Raw genomic sequence first — 17,840 nt, forward strand, 5'->3', positions numbered from 1 at the left:
TTCAGGTCAAGAGTCTTATCCAACATGTGAAGTTTGGGGCAGATTGGACATTGTATGCCTGAGTTACAGCAACTTCCTTTTCATCGCAATATATCAAAATTTGTCAGGCCGCCATGGACACGTCCTTTAACGAAACCTCAAGATCATTGCAATTTAACAATGCAAAGGCCTTTAGATTACACTGACCAAGTTTGGTGAAGATCTGAATAAATCTCTAGGAGGAGTTAGTTAAAGTACAACCCCTGAAAATGGCAAAAACAACACCAATTTTGCAGAGAAAATTCTAAATAACTGACTTCCTGTTGGGATTCGGATTTCGTACCAAGAGACTTTTTTGTAGGTATTGGTGTGTTACATGTGTGTACCGATTTTTGTACATGTACGTGAAACATAGCTCGAGGCACAGTCCGTTGAAAGTGCATATGCACTCCGTTGAAAGTGTATAGGTGGCGCTATCGAGCCATTTTGCCACACCCAATGGAATATTTGCCTTCATATGTGTTCAGGCCAGGACCCTTATCACACACGTGAAGTTTGGGGAAGATCGGACATTTTATGCCTGAGTTATAACATCTTTTATTCCCATGGCGAGACATCGAACTTCGTCACGGCGCCATGGACACGCCTTTTAACAAAAACTCAAGATCTTCACAACTGAACATCACACAGGTCTTTAGATTAGACTGACCACAAAAAAGACATTGATGTCATAAAATTTCTAGGAGTAGTTTGTCGCAGTGTAAAATCTGTAACTTCCTGTTGCCAATAGGTGGCGCTATGACTATAACTGAATATTGGCATGTAGATCTGTTCAGGTCAAGAGTCTTATCCAACATGTGAAGTTTGGGGCAGATTGGACATTGTATGTCTGAGTTACAGCAACATCCTTTTTCATGGCGAAACATCGAAATTTGTCAGGCCGCCATGGGCCCGCCCTTTAACGAACCCTCTAGTCCTTCGCAATTTATTATCGCAAAGGGCTTTAGATTACACTGACCAAGTTTGGTGTTGATCTGAATAAATCTCTAGGAGGAGTTCGTTAAAGTACAACCCCTGAAAATGGCAAAAACAACACCAATTTTGAAGGGAAAATTCAAAATAACCGACTTCCTGTTGGGATCCGGATTTCGTACCAAGAGACTTTTTTGTAGGTATTGGAGTGTTACATGTGTGTACCAATTATTGTACATGTACGTGAAACATAGCTCGAGGCGCACTCCGTTGAATGTGTATAGGTGGCGCTATAGAGCCATTCTGCCACACCCGGTGGAATATTGGCCTGCAGATCTGTTCAGGCCAGGACTCTTATCACACATGTGAAGTTTGGGGAAGATCGGACATTTTATGCCTGAGTTATAACATCTTTTATTCCCATGGCGAGACATCGAACTTCGTCGCGGCGCCATGAACAAGCCTTTTAACGAAAACTCAAGATCTTCACAACTGAACATCGCACAGGCCTTTAGATTAGACTGACCATAAAAAAGACATTGATGTCATAAAATTTCTAGGAGTAGTTCGTCGCAGTGTAAAATATGTCACTTCCTGTTGCCAATAGGTGGCGCTATGACTATAACTGAATATGGGCATGTCAATCTGTTCAGCTTTGGAGTCTCATCAAACATGTGAAGTTTGGGGCAGATTGGTCATTGTATGTCTGAGTTATAGCAACTTCATTTTTCATGGCGAATCATCGAAATTCGCCAGGCCGCCACGGACACGCCCTTCAACGAAAACTCAAGATCTTCGCAATTTAACATCGCAAAGGCCTTTAGATTAGGCATACCAAATTTGGTGTTAATTTGAAGAACTCTCTAGGAGGAGTTCGTTAAAATACAACACATGGAAATGAGCAAAATTACACAAAATATGCTCATAATATTAAAAATAACTGACTTCCTGTTGGGTTTAGAATTTCGCTCCAAGAGTCTTTTTTGTAGGTATTGGTGTGTCACATATGTGTGCCAATTTTCGTGCATGTACGTGAAACATAGCTGGAAGGCTGTTGATTTTCTTGGTATAGGTGGCGCTGTCGAGCCATTTTGCCACACCCTCTTCTGAATCCTATATCAGACGAAAATTTTCACCAGGTTTGACGCGTGTGCAAAGTTTCATGACTTTTTGAGCATGTTAAAGCCCTCAAAAATGCGATTCATTCGGGAGAAGAAGAAGAAGAATAATAATAATAATAATAATAAACAAAGCAGATACAAGAGGGTCCTCGCACCTCGGTGCTCGGGCCCTAATAATAATAAACGGAGCAATTCCAAGAGGGTCCTCACACCATCGGTGCTCGGGCCCTAATAAAAAACAAAGCAGATACAAGAGGGTCCTCGCACCTCGGTGCTCGGGCCCTAATTAAAGCTGCAAGCAGCGATGAACGGGCCCTCGCACCCGGGCTCACCGCCATCGTGTGGCTTTAGTAAAAAGGTGAACTTTGAGAAATATGCATTTAATGTCCTAAATATAAGTGGAATATATCAAAGTATATCCCATATATGTGCCAATCTTACCGTTGCCAGCAGGTGGCGCTATCATTATAATGGAATATTGGCCTTCAGATGTGTTCAGGCAAGGACTCTTATCAAACAAGTGAAGTTTGGGGAAGATTGAACATTTTATGCTTGAGTTACAACAACTTCTCTTGCTGTGGCAAGACATCAAATTTTGTCATGGCGCCATGGAAACGCCCTTTAACAAAAACTCAAGATCTCCAAAAGTTAACATTGCACAGGCCTTTAGATTAGACTGACCACAAAATATATGTTAATCTTAAAAAAATTATAGGAGTAGTTTGTCGCAGCGTAAAACATGTCACTTCCTGTTGCCAATAGGTGGCGCTATGACTATGACTGAAAGTGGGCATGTAGATCTGTTAAGGGCAGAAGTCTTATCTAACATGTGAAGTTTGGGGCAGACTGGACATTGTATGTCTGAGTTACAGCAACTTCCTTTTTCATGGCGAAACATCGAAATTTGTCAGGCCACCATGGACACACCCTTTAACGAAATCTAAAGATCTTCGCAATTTAACATCGCAAAGGGCTTAAGATTACACTGACCAGGTTTGGTGTTGATCTGAATAAATCTCTAGGAGGAGTTCGTTAAAGTACAACCCCTGAAAATGGCAAAAACAACGCCAATTTTGCAGAGAAAATTCTAAAAAACCGACTTCCTGTTGGGATTCGGATTTCGTACCAAGAGACTTTTTTGTAGGTATTGGTGTGTTACATGTGTATACCGATGTTTGTACATGTACGTGAAACATAGCTCGAGGCGCACTCTGTTGAAAATGTATAGGTGGCGCTATCGAGCCATTTTGCCACACCTGATGGAATTTTGGCCTTCAGATGTGTTCAGGCCAGGACTCTTATCACACATGTGAAGTTTGGGGAAGATCGGACATTTTATGCCTGAGTTATAACATCTTTTATTCCCATGGCGAGACATCGAACTTCGTGACGGCGCCATGGACACGCCTTTTAACGAAAACTCAAGATCTTCAAAACTTAACATCGCACAGGCCTTTAGATTAGACTGACCACAAAAAATACATTGATGTCATAAAATTTCTAGGAGTAGTTCATCGCAGTGTAAAATATGTCACTTCCTGTTGCCAATAGGTGGCGCTGTGACTATAACTGAATATGGGCATGTCAATCTGTTCAGGTCAGGAGACTGATCAAACATGTGAAGTTTGGGGCAGATTGGTCATTGTATGTCTGAGTTATAGCAACTTCCTGTTTCATGGCGAATCATCGAAATTCGCCAGGCCGCCACGGACACGCCCATTAACGAAAACTCAAAAGCTTCGCAATTTAACATCGCAAAGGCCTTTAGATTAGGCATACCAAACTTGGTGTTGATCTGAATAAGTCTCTAGGAGGAGTTCGTTAAAATACAACGCATGGAAATGGCAAAAATGACACAAAATTTGCTCATAATATTAAAAATAACCGACTTCCTGTTGGGTTTAGAATTTTGCTCTAAGAGACTTTTTTGTAGGTACTGGAGAGTTACACATGTGTACCGATTTTCATACATGTACGTGAAACATAGCTCGAGGCGCACACCGTTGAACGTGTATAGGTGGCGCTGTCGAGCCATTTTGCCACACCCACTTCTGAAACCCATATCAGATGTAAATTTTCGCCAGTTCTGAGGTGTGTGCAAAGTTTCATGACTTTTTGAGTATGTTTAGGCCCTCAAAAATGCGATTCATTTTGGAGAAGTATAATAATAATAATAATAATAATAATTAAAGCTGCAAGCAGCGATGAACGGGCCCTCGCACCCGGGCTCACCGCCATCGTGTGGCTTTAGTAAAAAGGTGAACGTTGAGAAATATGCATTTAATGTCCTAAATATTAGTGGAATATATCAAAGTATATCCCATATATGTGCCAATCTTACCGTTGCCAGCAGGTGGCGCTATCATTATAATGGAATATTGGCCTTCAGATGTGTTCAGGCCAGGACTCTTATCAAACATGTGAAGTTTGGGGAAGATTGAACATTTTATGCTTGAGTTACAACAACTACTCTTGCTGTGGCAAGACATCAAATTTTGTCATGGCGCCATGGAAACGCCCTTTAACAAAAACTCAAGATCTCCAAAAGTTAACATTGCACAGGCCTTTAGATTTGACTGACCACAAAATATATGTTAATCTCAAAAAAATTATGGGAGTAGTTTGTCGCAGCGTAAAACATGTCACTTCCTGTTGCCAATAGGTGGCGCTATGACTATAACTGAATGTGGGCATGTAGATCTGTTAAGGGCAGAAGTTTTATCTAACATGTGAAGTTTGGGGCAGATTGGACATTGTATGTCTGAGTTACAGCAACTTCCTTTTTCATGGCGAAACATCGAAATTTGCCAGGCCGCCATGGACACGCCCTTTAACGAAATCTAAAGATCTTCGCAATTTAACATCGCAAAAGGCTTAAGATTACACTGACCAGGTTTGGTGTTGATCTGAATAAATCTCTAGGAGGAGTTCGTTAAAGTACAACCCCTGAAAATGGCAAAAACAATGCCAATTTTGCAGAGAAAATTCTAAATAACTGACTTCCTGTTTGGATTAGGATTTCGTACCAAGAGACTTTTTTGTAGGTATTGCTGTGTTACATGTGTATACCGATTTTTGTACATGTACGTGAAACATAGCTCGAGGCGCACTCTGTTGAATGTGTATAGGTGGCGCTATCGAGCCATTTTGCCACATCTGATGGAATTTTGGCCTTCAGATGTGTTCAGGCCAGGACTCTTATCACACATGTGCAGTTTGGGGAACATCGGACATTTTATGCCTGAGTTATAATATATTTTATTCCCATGGCGAGACATCGAACTTCGTGACGGCGCCATGGACACGCCTTTTAACGAAAACTCAAGATCTTCACAACTTAACATCGCACAGGCCTTTAGATTACACTGACCACAAAAAATACATTGATGTCATAAAATTTCTAGGAATAGTTCATCGCAGTGTAAAATATCTCACTTCCTGTTGCCAATAGGTGGCGCTATTACTCTAACTGTATATGGGCATGTCAATCTGTTCAGGTCAGGAGTCTCATCAAACATGTGAAGTTTGGGGCAGATTGGTCATTGTATGTCTGAGTTATAGCAACTTCCTGTTTCATGGCGAATCATCGAAATTCGCCAGGCCACCACGGACACGCCCATTAACGAAAACTCAAAAGCTTCGCAATTTAACATCGCAAAGGCCTTCAGATTAGGCATACCAAATTTGGTGTTGATCTGAATGAATCTCTAGGAGGAGTTCGTTAAAATACAACGCATGGAAATGACAAAAATGACACAAAATTTGCTCATAATATTAGTAATAACCGACTTCCTGTTGGGTTTCGGATTTTGCTCCAAGAGACTTTTTTGTAGGTATTGGAGAGTTACATGTGTGTACCGATTTTCATACATGTACATGAAACGTAGCTCGAGGCGCACACCGTTGAACGTGTATAGGTGGCGCTGTTGAGCCATTTTGCCACACCCACTTCTGAAACCCATATCAGACGTACATTTTCGCCAGTTCTGAGGTGTGTGCAAAGTTTCATGACTTTTCAAGCATGTTTAGGCCCTCAAAAATGCGATTCATTTTGGAGAAGAAGAAGAATAATAATAAATATAGCTGCAAGCAGCGATGGCGGGCTCAAGCCATCATTGCGAACGCCACCCTGGTGGCATCGGGAAAACTGTGCCCAGCGGGCATAAGCATTTACAGTAACCCTCTGGCAATCAAGATTTAAGGGATACGGCAGTTAAAGGGTTAATCCGACCCATTTAGACTTTGAAATCATGTACACAGAACAATATATATAATTTATTTATTTTAATGCGACGGTTTGAAGAATATATCTTCCAGTTCCAGTATTTAGGACCTCCTTTTTATTCCATCTCTTATTGTGAAATAGCTATTAATTCTTAATACTTTTTGTCATTTTTTCACTTGTTTTTTCTTTACTGATCCTGCTGACCCAGTCAGAATTTTTTGATCATTCAATCCCTCCCACCTACAAATCCCATCAGCAACAAAACTTGAACCTGCGACCTTCAAGTTACAAGTGCAACTCTCTAACCATTAGGCCACAGCTGACCCAATCATCATCTTTTGTCCAATGGTCATGTCTAAACTTTGCAATTTCTGTATTACATTAGTTTTTGATATTTCTCATGGTGATTATATAATTTTTGACTTTAGTATGAGTTAAAACTCGTTTTTGGCTTATTTAATCTGTAAAAGAAAACATGCCTAATAATTATGCACACCTGAATCTAAGAAGTTTTTCTCTTCCAGCTTTCACTGACAATATTATGACTCATAAATGATTAAATAAAAAATTAATGGTAGTTATTAAGATTGATATGGTTTTGAATTGTTAAAATGTGCTTGGAAAAAAGTCACAATAAAACAATGTTTTGGCATTTTTCCAAGCACATTTTACCAATTCCAAACCATTTCTGGAACTGGAAGATATATTCTTCAAACCGTCGTACAAGTGGAGGTGATGCTAGTCCTTCAAGAGCCACTCAAAACCCTCCCAGATTATGAAATCTGATCATAAAGCCTATATATGTAAAGTCTTCATATATAGTATTTCACAATATGTCATGGTATTGTAATTAAGTCATTTTTTGGCATCTTTTACGTCTCTCAGAACCTGACACCTTGTAATTCTGGAGACTCCAGGAAAGTTGCAGTTCTGGAAAATGGTGGCACTGTAGCCTCAATGCTCCCTTATAGTGTCACACCGAATTATTCAGTTTAATCCTTAATTCTTTTGCATTTAATGTTTTTCTGTTCTTCTCCACCTGTTTTTTTCTGACCTTTCTGACCCAGTAAGCATTTTGCTGTCCAGTGGTCATGTCTTTACTTTGCGATTACTGTAATGCTCTAATTTTGATTATTTCTCATGGAGATCTAATAATTTTGGATTTTTCAGTCTGAGTTAAACCTCTTTTTTTGGCCCATTTTATCAGTAAAGGAAAAAATGCTTAATAATTCTACACACCTGAATATAAGGAGTTTTTTTTTTTCTTCCAGCCTTCATGAACAACTACTTATATATCACACTCGTTGGCTTGTCTAGTGCAGATTAACCAAGCCTTATTCCATTCTTCAATATTTGTAATATCATAAATCTCGGAAAATATTTGTTGTAGTCCAAACAATTTGTTCATTGTAGTTTTTAAAAAGTGATTTTTGTTAAATAAAATTTGGCCTTTTGAATTGTACTTTGAGCTTTTAACTTCGTAGAACTTGTTTATGCTGAAACAGCAACATTACAGACTAACTAAAGTTGAAAAAGTGAAAAAGCATAACACTTCTTTAATAGGCATTATTAAGCAGTTCATAAATACAGCTATAAATATTTTGTTATTGAGCATATCTAAAAAGTTTAATCATTGTATTTGCATACTTTAAGGATCAATTTATAATTTATAAATTATTACATTATTTACAAACCAGTTATTAAGGAGTTGTCAGTGGTTCATGAGATCATTAAAAAAGTGAAATTAATTATGAGGAATTATTTTATTGTAAATATATAAATCTTATTATTTAGACACATGATAGTAGTTGCTTTATTGACATATATTCCTGCTGTAATTCATGATAAAGTCTGGTTTTTATAAAACATTTAGTAATTGCCAGCTATCTATTTTTGTGAGCTCATCTAATACAGAGGGATGCAGAACAGAAATATTTTGCATAAAATGAACTGTACAGCTGTACACTTGAAAAAAAAATAAAACAATATATATAAAAATATGTACATGCATAACAAATGTCTTTCTTTATTACTTGAGCTCCATTAAACATGATTTCAAAAGCTTGTGGCCTCTCCTTGCTCACATGTACACACAAAGCCATACCTAATGGACCCCATACAACTAGAATCCACTAGCCACAGCACCACCCAGTGGACAAAACCTTTATTATCCCCAAAATGGCTCCTACTATATATATATATATATATATATATATATATATATATATATATATATATATATATATATATATATATATATAGTAGGAGCCATTATATATATATATATATATATATATTCAAGTGTACAGTTTCCTTTTATTGCATCTATAAATACATATATCTATGAATAAATATTTTTGAGTTCTGTATCAATCTGTGTTGTGTTTGTTGATTTTATTTTTGTATTTTTTTAGGAATATTACAAACCATATATAAACCATGAACAATTTAATTATAGCTGTATTTATAAGGTGCTTACTAGTGACTATTAAATTTGGGAGAAGGCTATATAAAGCATGAACTAATTATTTACTAATGCTTAGCTAAGGAGTGCAGCTATTATGAAGTGTTACCAATGTACCAATGCATTTACTAATGTTAACAAATGAGACATTATTTTAAAGTGTTACCAGATCCTTAAATAATTTAAAAGTGTTTTGTTATGATTTTATTGACCTATAAGTATTTGTGAAATAGTTCTGCTTGCATTACAGCTTAGTCTTCATCTGTGAGATGAACAGTTTAACTGTTACATCCATGAGATTATTTAAATTCAGATAAATATTATTTCACATGGTGTCAGAGGTCAGTATCAAAATATTATTTGCTGCACAAATAAGTATTTTTAGAATTTAGAATTTTTTTTTTTTTTTTTTGAGATAAAGAATGTGTGCTCTATCAGCACACATTCTTTATCTCACATAGTGACAGATTGAGATCAGATGTCTGACAGTTTTTTTATTTTCTTTTAATCAGACAGGGCTGTAGAGTTGTAAAACTATGCATATTTCCTCAGAATCTCGTTTACTAAATCAACGCTGCAATTTAAAAATACAAGACAAAGATTGTTTCTCTTTTGACTGTTTTTTCAAAAAATTACCACTGCAAAACTGTTCTAGCTAACCGAGATCCATTCGCAATTTAAGTTCCTCGATGGCATCATATAGACAAAGTTTGGTGTGTATAGTGTACTTTCCCTGTGAGGAATATGCATTAGTTCACATGTTGTATGTACAAAATATACATTGTTGCCAGAACAAAAAAAATATTGTAAATTATATAATTTGTATTGTTAGTTCAATTTATGAATGTATTAAGTAATGTAAAAAAAAAAAGTAAAGTTGTACGAGGTCTTTTAAATAATTTTAACGATTTGATGTATAAGCAGTTAAATAAATATTGCAGTTTGCAGTGAAGTCAAATATTAAAAACAGATTTTTTTCTCCTTTCTCATACACACACAAATACACATACACCCAGAATATAGAGGTTTTAACATATTATATAAAGGTTGTAGTTGCTAACATTAGTGAACATGATCAGTATAGCTACATGATTCTTAATATTTTGGTTGTATTGTTATTTTTTTTTTTATTACATTAGTATTTGTAAATGGATAGTTAAACTACATTAGTTAATGTAGCATAAATTGACATGAATATTTGTAATTACTAAAACAAATTTTTCCAATACTGGAAAAAAATTAAGAAATAAAGAAATGTTCATTCTTAGGTAAAGTTAGATAATGTATTACAATCTAAAAGAATGGAAACCGTATTGTACGTGTTGGTAAAATTGAAATGATCTTAATTTTCTTGATGCATTTGTGAAATTATTCAATAATATTGTAGTTTCAGCAAAGTGTATATAAATTTATTTTAGGTATTAGTTTATTATTATAAAAATATTTATCATCCTTTAATTTGACTAGTGGTCAGTTTTGGTATTTCAACTTGAAATGTTAGTTGAAGTATGGCATTCTAAGAATGTTTATGTAAAATAATTTGTTATTTATTAAAAGTTTTGTTTAGCATTATGCTTTAAACATAAGATAATTATTGTGTTATATTTTTATTATTTAAATTAATAGTGATGTTAACATCAGTGAAAATGCCTTTAATGCTCTGGCAATTTAATTTCTCAATGTTTTACCATGACATTTTTTTAATAAGAGTAGATTTGTTGCATAATAAATAGTTGACCTGTGTTACAAAGGCAGGTTAAGTAATCTACTTGTTTTGTGGGAGTGTCGATTGTTATATTTTTTTGTATTTAATGAAAATTGTAAGTCTGAGAAAATTTTTTATTGTATAAAATACAAAGTATAAGAACACAAACAATTATAAATTATAAAGGTGCAATATGCATATAGTATGTTGAATTGTATTTTAAAAAGTTTTATAAAGAAGAGCTAAAAGAAAATAATGTGGTTTAAGAGTAAATGGATGGATAAAAATGTGTAGTTTCAAAAGTAAAATACAGTGAAGCATTAAAAGTGTAGACACAATATAATGAGTGTATGGTTAAGCATTCTGTAGATCTTTATTTGGTTTTGGAGAAGACTTTGTTGCAACTTGTATTTCTGTAAAAAGGAAAAGAGGAAGTTATAAGTATGTGATTGAAGAGATATACTGTAGTAAAGGATATGTGTAATGAATTATAGTATATTGGAGTGGGAGTGGTTTTTACCTAGTTTGCTGTTATTCTCAGGTAAGTGTTCAGCTAGTGTTGAAGGGGCATGCTCCGTCTGTGTGGACATGTCACATTGTTCTGTAAAAGGAAACATGTAGGTTTAATTGCCATTGTAGAGAACAAATGTATAGAAAAGGTAACATGAATGAGAACAAATTAGGAAGTGAGAAGTATAATTACCATCTTTGAAAAAGCATTGGGCAGCAGCATTGATTTCTGCAGAAGTTAGGGCTTCTGAGAGTTTTTTTTTGTGTCTTGTAGCTCTGAACGAAGTGTAGTGACACATTGCTGGAGAGCCTTGTTTTGGTTGTGCCAGCGTGACATGATTTTCATGATTTCAGTGCCTAGATTACAAAGTTGCTGTGCAGTTTCGATGGGGTTGACAGATGGATCTTGGCATTTGTACTATAGAAATGGCAAAGAAAATACTGTGTTAAAATAGTATGGGTGGTAATGGTGGAATTTGTATGTAGGCTATGTAGTAGGTTAATATTAGTTGAATAAACAAAGGTAATAAAGAATATGGCTTACAGCAATCAGTTGAAGGCGGTCATGAATTGATTCAGTCTCAGGGTGGTGTTTTTTGGGTATTTTTGATGGTGAGGTGTAGGAAGCCATAATCTGGAAGAAAGTATATCATGAATATTATACAAGTAATAGACAATAGATATGGTAATATTTGTGGAAGTGTATAGGTACACTCCAGCAAATGCTGGATTGTTTTAATGAGATTTTGTGTTAAATATGGATTAACTCAGCTGTTAGAGTTAACAAACTAATTTACTCACCCAAAAGTTGGTCCATGTTAGAGGTAAAGTTTTTTTTGTAAGGCATTTTATTTGTAATGGCATTTATGTGCGTAGTTAAAAAAAAAAAAGGCAAGAAAAGATGCAATAGGCATAGATGCAGACGCGTGATAAATATTTGTGGGGAAAAGGCAGTTATGGTGTAGTTAAAATAGACATTGTGGTAAATGGGAAAAAGAAGAAATTTTGGTGAGTATTTACTTGAGCAATTGTTAGCATTAGGAAAGTATAAGCGCAAAACATAAATTGTGTGAGCACAGTAATAACTGGATTAAAAGAAAATGGGGAGCAGGAGGAATTAATTTATGTAAATGTGTGTGAAATGCAAGCGGTTGGAAAATGGAATGGTGGCTCTTAACTTGTTTGAATGGTAGGAGTTTGCACAATGTATAGTAAATAAAATAAATAATATGTCTTAAAAATAAAGAGTCAATCTTGTCACGATAATCGTGGTAATAGTATGTATAATTGAGTACATTGTTTGCTAACTTAGGAACAATGTGCAGAGGGTAAATACGTTATGAAAGTATAAAAATAGTTATGTTGATATGGTGTATTGTTAGCAGTATTGCCTTTGGCAATAGCGCAAATAAATATAAGAATATATTTTCTTGAAAAGTAGTTGGAAGTATAATTGGTTTTGGGATGTATTATGTGTAAGATGAAGAACGCTTACCTTGATAAGTGGTTGGTAAAGGTTTTTCTTGAGACGATGTTGCTTGTAGAATGAATAAGTTGTCTTTGTGAGAGGTGCTATAAATTGGGTACAGTATGCAAATTGGAACAAGGTAGGCTTACTAAGAAATAGAGCCAATGAAAAGGACGAATATGTGTTGCGTCACAGGTTTTGTTTGTAGATGGTGAAGATGAAGACATTGTCAAGCACAGTATTATATTCTGTGCTACATAGTTATATTTATTTGAATTTATTTTAAGGGACATTATGTTTTGTGAAGTGTAAGAATTCTAGATTTTTTCAACTTAATTGTTATAATTTTTCAACGTAATATGCAATTCAATATTTTAGTGTATGCCAACTGAAAATTTGTCTTTAAGAAAACGCATCTGCTTAAGCAAGCGGCAAAACATTTAAAAACAACAAATAGGCTACTTTTCTTGTTAGGATATCGCAAATATTTAAATATTAAAACAGGGAAACAGTCAACTCTCGCCTTTTGCATTTAAATATTTATTACAAGCGATCCCACGGGTCTTAATGTACTTATTTATTTATTTTGCTTCCATTAAAGTGTATATATTATGTTGCCTTCTTTATCTAAACGAACTCCTTTTCTTGTTTTAAACCTAGCCAATAATCTCATGTGTTGCGTGTGAAACACAGTGGATTTAATAAGTATACATTTATTGTGAAATTACTGCATTTCCGTGTCAATCCATGTTGATTTTTACCGTGAAAAATTCAGTGTCACTTTAATTCAGTGCGTGCAGCACAGCAAAAATAGACTCGGTATGTAGCTGCACTGCAGCAGATGCACCGCTCCTGAAACTCACTGAAGGGCCGCAACCGCGTGCAGTGTGAAGGCCGTTAACATGGGTGCGTAAAAAAAAATACGCAACGCATACGTTCTGCAGAGGAAGTATGTCCTCTGATTTCCACGGCACATGTCTGGGGTGTGTTATAGCTCCGATTAGGTTTTTTTTTGTTCTCCACACATTGTCAACTCACACCAGAAGCGGATCAGAAGCGCAGTGGTAGGATTCGCAAGACCACGTGATTTGACTGTCCAACACAGTCTGGTTCAACATTTTTTTTCTTGATTTTTGTGTGTTCTAACATGGTTGGCTGAATGTTAATGTTTTGTCATGTTTAATTCAGTTTATTCCACTCCTACAACTCATGCAATTAAACTCCACAATACTTTTTTAATTGTCCTTGAAAAATGGATCTGTGGTGCCATATGGTCTAATATTGTGAGGTTTTCAAATTTGTGAATGAACCTCTTGTCATCCATTTGTGGTCTTCTAGCAAAAATATAGTAATATGAAATAGATTGAGAGATTGCACAGTGTGTTTAATTTGAAATGTACGTGACTTCTATTTTGTATTTACTGTGCAGTTCTGACGCTGCGTGTGTCAAAAAAGACTAGATTAGAAAACTTATTTTTTTTCTCAGGCATATGTGCAATTTGATATTAATTATTAAATTAATATTATTTTTTTAGTCTTAAATATTGTTTTAAATTGCATGATGTTTCCGGTCTTAATTGTATTATTTTTGTTTTGCTTTCTTTTCATATTTTATTATTGGTCTTTAAATTGTATTGCACAATGGATGTTTTGTTTGGTATGTTGTGCAGCACTTTGGTCAGCATTTATGTTGTTTTAAAGGGCTATATATAAATAAACTTGACTTGACTTGAAACTTGACTTAGAGCCTATTTATAGCGAAGTGGGCTAGAATGGTCTCCATCAGCTCAGGTAGCCGCGTTGGAGCCGTGAAGCGCCGCAGACATGTGCAGTGGATATCAGGGGTGAAACAGTAATATTAGAGTTCACGTAATGTATGTGTGCTGTCTAGGTGGTGTTATGAAGTTTTTTTCTTAGCAAAATACTCGATGATGTAAAAGTATCGATTTATAGATATCATTGCAGTCGATTATTAATGTGCAATGGAAATGAGTGAACATAAGTTGAATAAATATGTTCTAGGTAATGTATATATGTGTGTGTGTGTGTGTGTGTGTGTGTAAGAAGTTTGGTACACAAAACATGGATTTGTTTAAATAAGAGGCATTGTTAATATCAGGATTTGTACATTTTCACATTTAAATAGCAACTTACATAAATGTAAGCCTTTAAAGTACATAAAATGCCTTTGAAATAAAAGCAGCAACCTGAGGCATGTATTTATTTATTTAGTCTGTTTTAAAAGACGACATAATTTATTGTGATGTGGTACAGTCCTTTATAGCAGTGTGAACATGTTTTTTATTTATGTTTTGTAACTGTTAATATAAAAGATAGGAAATAATAAAATATTAAAAATATATATGCATTAAAAATATATTTACCAATAGGCTATTATCAGAAACAGAAAAATCACCAAGAGTTTGTTAGATTTTAACTACTACAGTATAAAGTGAAATGTGCAGTGGTTAACTGACTTGGAATTCAAGACACGACTCAGCTGTATAACAGCATGTTCCTAAGTCATTTGAAAAGCCCATTGTTTTGATGGCGAAAAACCATTGTTACATCAGTCATGAAGAGTAAATGGATTTGAAAATGTGTTTAACAATCTTTTTTAAAGTTTTACTAAATTAAGTATGGGTCTTATTCATTAAAATGGATTATATTTCTTTGTATGCTTTAGGTGTAAATATCAGCTATTAATGCTAGAGATGTCCAAATTATCGGTTAATGTAAATGTAATTGCTGTCATCAACACTATTAAGTGGTGGCATTCTTTCTTAAGCACTTTTATTTTTATGTATAGAGACAAAGGAAGTTTTTTTTTTTTTTAAGAAACATTGGAATAATTGTTCAATTAGTAAGGTTTAAATATGCTCACAATAAGTGTCCCTTTATGAATATATATATATTTCAGCCAATACGTGAAATATGACAATGTTAACAGACTTTAAAGTGTATGGAAATAACAATGACACAATATGGCTGTACTGTATAACTAAAAGAGAAAACGAATATGTGAAAATTCATTATGTGATTAGGAGGCTAATAATGAGTCAAGAGTTTTGCATTATAGAACAATCTTATTATGGATATTTTTTGTGAAGATTGATTTGTAATTGGATGGTAGAAGTGTAAAATATTATTAATTTATTTAATTTAACATTTTGAACTCAAACATTTATGGTTTAAGTACAGTCAAAATTGACTATAATTGTTGAATGTTTTATATATTTATTTATCTATATTTTATTATATTTGTGTTTAAGTATTTGTTGGTGTGTATTAAAAACAAAATACAGGACAAAAGTGCTTTCAATATAAGGTTATATAAGAATGTGTTGTGTGTATGATTTAATCAGTTAAAGTCAGTGACAGAAGTGTCTTTTGTTTTATTTATAGAAATGTACAAGGTGCTGTATATTCATTATTATCCTAAAATAAAAAAATAATAAAAGTAGGCTATATATAATTATTTTTTGTGGAACCTGGTCAATTTTTTTTCAATGATTTATTGAAACTATATATTTATTTATTTAAATGATATACAATAGTTAAATAAATATTTAGTGATCTATAAAGAGTTGTGTTAGTATTATTTAAATCCAAAAAATCAGAGGTAGCTATATTTTTTATTGATTGGTGAGAGCTATGGAAAGAAATAAATGGACTTTAAGCACTGAAACGTGATTTTGTAGCTGTAATGTCAATATGTTGAATTTTGTGGTAAAATCCTATATCTTGTTTATTAATGTGTTGAATTGACAAGTCAAGCTAGTAGATATTTATAATATTATAGTGGCATGATTGGATGTTTTTAAATAAAGATTTACAAAAACTATGCTAGTTTGGTAGCCCATACTCGGAATTGGTCTGCATTTAAGTTATCCAAGTACACACACACAGTAGTGAGAAGTGAACACACCGTGAACACATACACAGATTAGTGGGCAGCTATAGATCCTGCGCCCTGGGAGCAACTGAGGGGTTCAGCAGAACAGGTTATTTTGCCAGGTGAGGGGGCGTGTTTTGGAGGGTAAGTGACGTCAATGTAACCTTTTATTTAAACTGCTGAGAATGACGGTTCTGGCACTCAGTTGGACTGTTTGTTGAAGTCTGTGTAAAATGGAGAAAAGTGGTGATAAGTAATTTTTTTTAGAACGGAACAATGTTTTTATTGTATGTGTACCGAGTGTATTAATCTTTATATTTGTAGATTTTAATCTTTATACTGTATTTATTTTGTTGGCACAGAAAGCAACATGGTTGTTTCCAGGTTTGGGAAGAAAGACTTCGTTGTACCTAAAGGTATGTTTGTTGACTAAATAAATGTTCTTGTTTTTTGACCCATGGGTTATTTAGTTGTGACAATGGTTTTGTTTCTTGCAGGTCTGAATGTTTGCTTCTTGACGGATTCCATGTGCCGTGGTTTGGACCAATACTGTGAGGGCGCATATTGTTGGGTTCATCCTGGAACTACTCTGGTCCGTTCAGCACAACAGCACGTTTATCATCTGACAAGAGTAAATGGGGATGCCTTGTTAATCATTCACATTGGGACAAATGATGTCGCTAGTGGGGTTTCAGCAGAAACCATCGTTAACCGAATGGCATTGCTTGTGGAACGCCTTCGTCACTCTTTTAAGTACAAACTGTATTTCGCTATTTGTTCTGTTTTGCCTCGTTATGTTGATGACAAGCAAACTAAACATACAGTGAAGCGATGCAATATATTGTTGGAAAGATGGTCTAGTGAGATGGACAATGTTGTTTTTTTTTTGCGAACGTGGAGAGCATTTGTGTCTGGAGGATGTATATGTTCTGAAATGTTCCGTCCAGATGGACTTCACTTGAATGTGAAAGGGAAAGATCGTCTTTTTCAGTATTTCAAACATTTTTTGTGGAACTTTTGTAATTATATTCTTCGTTTTCCAAGCTTGCAGCAATAAAACTCTATGGAAATAAGCTTTTAAAAGTGTTGATGCAACTTATTTATTGTTCGATATTTTTGGGGTTAAAAAATGTTCTGCAAATATCAGTTCAATTGTGTTTATATACAGGGGTGCACATAAATGGTCCATAACCAAAAAAAAAAAAAAAAAAAAAAAAGATCCATTAAATATGTTCTGACAATGTTAATACACAATTAGCCTACCATTTTAGATCACAAACTGCACTATATAAGTTTTATTTTCAACATGAATACATAAATCTAGTGTATCCCATGCCGTTTTTAAAGCACAATGCAAAACTATGACATTCATCCACTGACGCTCTTACTTATACTTTCAGGCAACATGCCACAGTGAATGCCTGCTGAATAGTTTGAATAAGATACAAGTTTGAATATGATAAAAACGCTTTTATTTTATATTTTTTCTTTAGAGCTTTTA

The 17,840-nt window shown here is 34.6% G+C and overlaps 2 long non-coding RNA genes across 2 annotated transcripts; one reads left to right on the top strand and one right to left on the bottom strand.

The window, feature by feature from the left end:
• Positions 1–10,658: 10,658 nt before the first annotated feature.
• LOC128021843 (uncharacterized) lies at positions 10,659–15,279 on the bottom strand. The gene is made up of 5 exons (XR_008185771.1): positions 12,472–15,279; positions 11,521–11,610; positions 11,170–11,394; positions 10,987–11,067; positions 10,659–10,879 (listed from the first exon to the last, which is right to left on the bottom strand). It is a non-coding gene; the product is annotated as an uncharacterized LOC128021843 (long non-coding RNA).
• A 773-nt stretch (positions 15,280–16,052) lies between these two features.
• Positions 16,053–17,452, top strand: LOC128021821 (uncharacterized). Its single transcript, XR_008185757.1, has 3 exons — positions 16,053–16,585; positions 16,702–16,755; positions 16,837–17,452. It is a non-coding gene; the product is annotated as an uncharacterized LOC128021821 (long non-coding RNA).
• The last annotated feature ends 388 nt before the right edge of the window (positions 17,453–17,840 follow it).

Source organism: Carassius gibelio, chromosome A2 (assembly GCF_023724105.1).
Source record: "Carassius gibelio isolate Cgi1373 ecotype wild population from Czech Republic chromosome A2, carGib1.2-hapl.c, whole genome shotgun sequence".
NCBI lineage: Eukaryota > Metazoa > Chordata > Actinopteri > Cypriniformes > Cyprinidae > Carassius > Carassius gibelio.